Below are 6,026 nucleotides of genomic sequence, written 5' to 3'. Positions count from 1 at the left end.
ATCGTGAGGCTGGCCCAGGACCAGACAGTGTTTCATTCTGCTGTGCTTAGGGTCACTATGAGTCTGAGACAACTCAATGGCACCTAACAACAACAACAACAACAACATGCTATTGTTTTTCCTGATTTATCCTGTTTGGTCTGTTTTGTTTAATAACTTGCCTAGACTTAATCTGTGAAATCTGTCCCATCCCTTGCCTTATATGCAGATCTGTAGCTGTTGATGTCTCTGCTGTTTTCTTTGTTTATTTATTTATTTTTCCCTGTTTTTATTTTTAACTTGCCTTCCTAGGTGGTACCCCTCTGTCTTCATTGCTTAATGTTCAGCCAAATATCAGTTAGAGGTTGCACTCAAATACTCTGATTCAGTTAAGGCTTCCACTATCTGTTGATGAATCTATATGTGGACTATGGAGTAGATTCAAAATCCAGACCATTTTTAAGTCTGTCTCAGCCTTTTTTTTTTTCTATTGGGCCCTCTTGCATCTCCTTTTGCATTCATTTAAACTCTGTCAGCAGGGATGTGTGAATGTCTTGATCCCACTCCAGTCTCTGCTGTACATGCACACAGTGTTGGGTCATCTTGCGATATGTGAAGAGCTCATCATGCTCTCACTGGCTGACTCACTTGGAAATGCCTGTTAAATTCTCTTCTGCTCTGCCAGTCCATTGCTTGTTGCAAACAAGACTGCAACCTGAGGCTAACAAAGCCCTTTGTCTTGCCAATTCTCTTGCTACCAAGATCTTCACTTTAATGGGCTGTGCTCCAAATCAAGTTAGCCACCTCTGACAGACACATTGAAGCTACTGATTGTCATGGCCTACTCTGTCCTGTTTGAACTATTGCACTGACAGAACTGGTGGGGGTGAAGTAGGAGCAGGCCAAGGGAAGAATGCTGCAGAGTCAAGCTGTTTTAGCTGAGTTCAATAGTTTTCATGAATGGATGCATCTTGGTTTATTGTATGTCTGTAGCTAAGTTCCAGAATACTGAGCTGTTGTGTTTGATAGATTTTCCCAGCTTTATGGTGATAGGATTGTTGACTTCCTCTCTCCTTTATTCCAGAAATGAATTTCTGTCCCCAAATACTTTTAAACTTGAGAATCACAGACTTTCTTCTCCCATTGATAGATTGCTGGAAGAGTAAATAAAAGGAAAAATCTGGCTCTGCTCAATTTTCCCTTGACTTTTATGTCCATAGCTAGGGAATGAATAGGGGTTCAGTGGAACTCTACCAAGGCTTCTTGGGAACAACCATTTAGCCATGTGCTCTCCCAAATAGTATCTCATTTTAATCAGTAAGTAGATGAGAGCTTTCTTCATCATGGAACTGTGCATGATAGGGTGGGCAGGAATAAGTGGAGGTGGTTATTTCAGAAGAAGAAATTAGTCATTTTAATTCCCTATTCCATTATTTGATTCCTTTCAGATTAGTGCTAACTAGCTTCCTCAAAAATAGTAGACTATAGTAATTTCTATAAGATTTCTAGGACACAGAACTAAGAAAAGGATTTTTAATTTTTGAGTTCTGCCTATGGCTATTGTTAACAAAGGATTCTGGGAAGTACTTGACTTTAGCTTGGGTATGATAACAATACCAGTTTTTGAGAATGGCTAAACCTATACCTTGAAATGTGAATTATATGCAGCTTACATACAGTAACTTAAGCACAACTATATACAAAACACTCTAACAGATACAAAGCAGGTTTCTGTTATCAACGTCTGGTTCTTTATCACAAGTGAAATCTTTTCATCTGGTTTGCCTAAGAAAAGAGTTTCTGTTTTGGTCCAGTGACAAAATTTACTTCCTCATTAGATGAGAGCTGAACGTAAGAGTCCATTCCATTGGACTGAGAGATGGATGATGTAACACTAGCAGCTGGGATGGGGATTGGGATATTCCTGTTGAAAAATTTTATGCTCAGTGTCAACTGAGCCACACAATCATGCCTTCTACTAGCGAATTAGTTAAGGGGTGGCAGGAGGAAGCACCAGGATTCATTAGTAAATTGTGTCACACTACACTTTCTCAGAGTCTATGGTTTGATTCCCGGCCAGTGACCCTCGTGTGCAGCTACCACTCATCCTTCAGTGGAGGCTTGCATGTTGCTAGAGTGCTGAATACATCAGACAGTATTTCATTGCTATTCATAAGGTTTTCAGTGCCCAATTTTTTCAGAAGTGGGTGGCCTCGTTCTTCTTCCCAGTCTGTCTTAGTCTGGAAGCTCCACTGAAACTGGTCCACCATAGATGACCCTGCTGCTATTTGAAATACTGGTGGCATAGCCTACAGCCTCACAGCAACATGCAAGAAGCTACTGCAGTACGACACAGTGACAGACGAGTAGTTGCTACCTTCTTCAGTATGGGTTACACCTCAACATAAAACAAAAATCTTCACAACTGGACCAATAAGCAATATCATGATAAATGGAGACAAGATTGAAGTTGTCAAAGACTCCATTTTACTTGGATCCCCAATCAATACCCATGGAAGCAGCAAAGAAATCAGACATTGTATTGCATTGGGGCAAATTTGTTGTGAGGGACCTCTTTCAAGTGTTAAGGAGCAAAGATGTTACTTTGAAAACTAAGGTGTGCTTAACCCACCCAAGCCAAGGGACCTCTGGTGGTGTAGTGCCTAAGGCATTTGACTGCTAACCAGGAGGCTGGCGTTTCAAACCCACCAGCCACTCCACAGAAGGAAGGTTGGGCAATCTACTTCCATTGTGATACCACCTCGGAAACCCAAGGAGGGGTTGCTGTGAGTTGGATCCAACTCAGTGGCGTGAGTTTCCAAGCGATGATACTTTCAATCGCTTCATATGCATTTGAAGCTGTACAATGAATAAGGAAGACCAAGGAAGAAATGATGCCTTTGAATTGTGGTTTTTGCGAAGAATACTGAAAATCCCATGGACTGCCAGAAGAATGAACAAATCTGTCCTGGAAGAAGTGCAGCCAGAATGCTCCTTAGAAGCAAGAATGGCCAGATTTTGTCTCATGTACTTTGGTAGTGTTGTTAGAAAGGACCATTCCCTGAAGAAGGATATCATGCTTGGTAAAATAGAGGGTCAGTGATAAAGGGGAAGACCCTCAATGACATGGTTTGATGCAGTGGCTGCAATGATGGGCTCAAGCATAGCAAAGATTGTGAGGATGGTGCAGGACCAGGCAGTGTTTTGTTCTGTTGTCCACAAGGTCACTATTAGTTGGAGCTGACTCAATGGCACCTAACAACAATAACAACAAGATGCTGAATAGGTTTCAGTGATGCTTCCAGACAAAGATGGACTAGAAAGAAAAGTCTGGTGATCTACTTCAGAAAATCAGCCAATGAAAACCCTAGGACCACAAGGGTCCAATCTGCAACCTGACGACGGGGATGGCACAGGACCGGGCAATGTTTTGTTTTGTTGTGCAGAGGGTCACCAGGAGTCAGGAGCTGATTAAGTGGCAGCTAACCACAAATGGTGACATAATATACTTTGTATGATTACAGTGTTTTGAAAATTATTAGACTTTTTTGTGGCTTAGCCTATGGTCTGTCCTGTAGAATGTCCCATTCATGCTTGAAAAGAATGCTTGCTATGAAAACTCTTATAGAAGGAAGGAAGTTAATTATAACTACTAAATATATTATATAATGCATTTTGAATCAGTTCATTATGCCCTTGGGTTAAGGGAGCTTTCCTGTTCTCTTTGACTAACCAAACCCACTGCCATTGAGTAGATTCCAACTCATAGCAACCCTGTAGGACAGAGTAGAACTGCCCCATAGGGTTTCTAAGGCTGTAAAATTTTATGGAAGCAGACTGCTTCATCTTTCTCCTGCAGAGCGGCTGGTGGGTTTGAACCACTAACTTTTTGATTAGCCCTGTAGCGTTTTAACCACTGTGCCACCAGAGCTCCTTTCTCTTTGATTAGGGTAAATTTATCAAGAAGATGCATATTTATGATGCAGTTCATTAAGAAAGCAAATATTGTTCTTGCAGAAATTCTTAAGAATGTAGCTGTCAAAATAATTTTTCTTGTCTTTGGTTCTAATAAACTGTTGAAGGTGTGAAAAAAATATCTGTTTCCTTGCCATGTTCGTCAACATTTACATACATAATAGAGTTGTGGAGGCCATTCCTATGCATGAACTGAGCTACTTGACATTTATTTAATTAATTGTTGTTTTCATTATTGTGCACGGGAAGAATGACACTTGCAGGCAATGATAAAATTATCCAGGATATCAGTTTTTATTCTTTGCAATATAAAGGTGATAATAGTTAAAAGCAGGAAGCACAAAGCAGCAAAGTACAGCGTTATGCAATTCTTTGAGGCTTTGTCATGTAGTGTTAAAAAGGAATTTCAGGTTTTTCACATTATAAGGCTTTGCAAAATGCATTTATCTCTGTTATTTTAAACTTGGAATTGATCATTTTGAAGCAGAATCCTGAGATAAGAGGTACAATTTCTAGGATAATTAAAAAAAAAAGTCAGAACAATAACAATACAGTTCCTCAGTTTTACATAATGTAAGGAAGGCCTCCTACCCAGACTTTTCTTTCCTGCCTTTTCATGTTTTAGAAGCTAAATAGTTAAGATTGCTTTATTACTCGATTTATACCTATTTTGAAAATAACATTGAAGTTCAAGATTAGGGAGATATTACTTAAATTGTTTTTTCCTCATACTTTAAGAACTTTGCTTTTCTGGTTATCACTCCTCACATCCTGCCTCTGTCTCTTTGGTTACATTTAGTGGTTTCCCATGGGGTTCAGGTCCCTGAGTGGTGCAAATGGTTAACATGCTCTATTGTTAAAAGAAAGTTTGGTGGTTCAAGTCCGTCCGGTGGCTCCTTGGAAGAAAGGCCTGGAGATTGACTTCTGAGAGTTTTACTCTGATACCTACAGGGTCGCCATGAGTCAAGGTCGACTTGATAACAATTGTTTCTTTAATGAGGTTTCCTATAGCTGCTGCTGCCACTTTGAATTAGATGCTTGTGCCTGTTTCCTGGTGTTTCCACTCTGCCAATGGCCTTCTCCCACTCTGGGGGTATACTCCTCTTATTGGGTGTGTTTGCCCTGGTCTTTGTACTTGAGGATTTGGACCATCATTTTGACTAACGTTGCTTCTCTTGGCCTGTGTGTTGCAAACTCCCAAGAAATATTGTTGACTTAATCAAGTCAAATTATCAGTTCAATGTAACAAGAATGCTTCTCAGTACAATATAAAATGAAGAACACATTTGCTGTTGCAGTTGAACCAGAACTCTAAAACAATTGGCATTTATTTTTGAAAGAATGGTTTCTCGAGCTATTTTCTCTGTAAGAGTAGCTTACTGTGGTTCTTGGCTGTTTATTTTATTCTAAGCAAAGTGATTACATGTGGCTACTATCTCTCAGGGTAATCACCTTTTTGAGTGTAAGGTGCAAGGAGAGGAACTGCTTGGTTGAGGATTTTCTCTGGGATTTTGGCCTGAAGTTCTGCTTCATCCAGGGTATTTCTGGACTCTCTGGTTCAAGCCACTCCATGACTCAGGTGACGTTTGCAATCCTGTCTCATCCTTTTCCAAGCAGCATTCTGATGCCAGAGAATGTCTTCTGATTACCATCAAAGGTCCCTTTGCTTAGATATACTTGGTTTTTCCAGGAAAGGGAATTGGCAACTTAGAGCCAGTTGGCACCTGACTAGCTATTAGTAATGTGTTCTTCTCTCTCTGGGTTTCAGCTCCCCAAGGGCTCTGTGCCAGTCACACTTTAATGACATTTAAAAGAGACAAATTGTCTTGGAGAAAAATGTTTCTGCCTTGGAAGCATGTTATAGAGGTTCTTGAAACCTAATTTTAAGTGAACTCATGGAAGAGAGAAAAAGTTCTGTAAGTCAGTGTGGATATTTCCTAAGCTGTTATGAAGATGTGGCTCCTTCCTTGCTGAAGGTGAGATGGGATGGATTTTAAGGGCTTTCTGTAAAGCTCAAATTCCTTGTTATCTGGAAGATGACACTTGATTTTCTTTTAAGTCTAAGACTCTTG

This window comes from Orycteropus afer, unplaced genomic scaffold (genome assembly GCF_000298275.1).
Source record: "Orycteropus afer afer isolate SDZICR_OR568_19922 unplaced genomic scaffold, OryAfe1.0 scaffold00304, whole genome shotgun sequence".
Taxonomy (NCBI): domain Eukaryota; kingdom Metazoa; phylum Chordata; class Mammalia; order Tubulidentata; family Orycteropodidae; genus Orycteropus; species Orycteropus afer.
Note: the sequence above shows the minus strand (reverse complement) of the source record.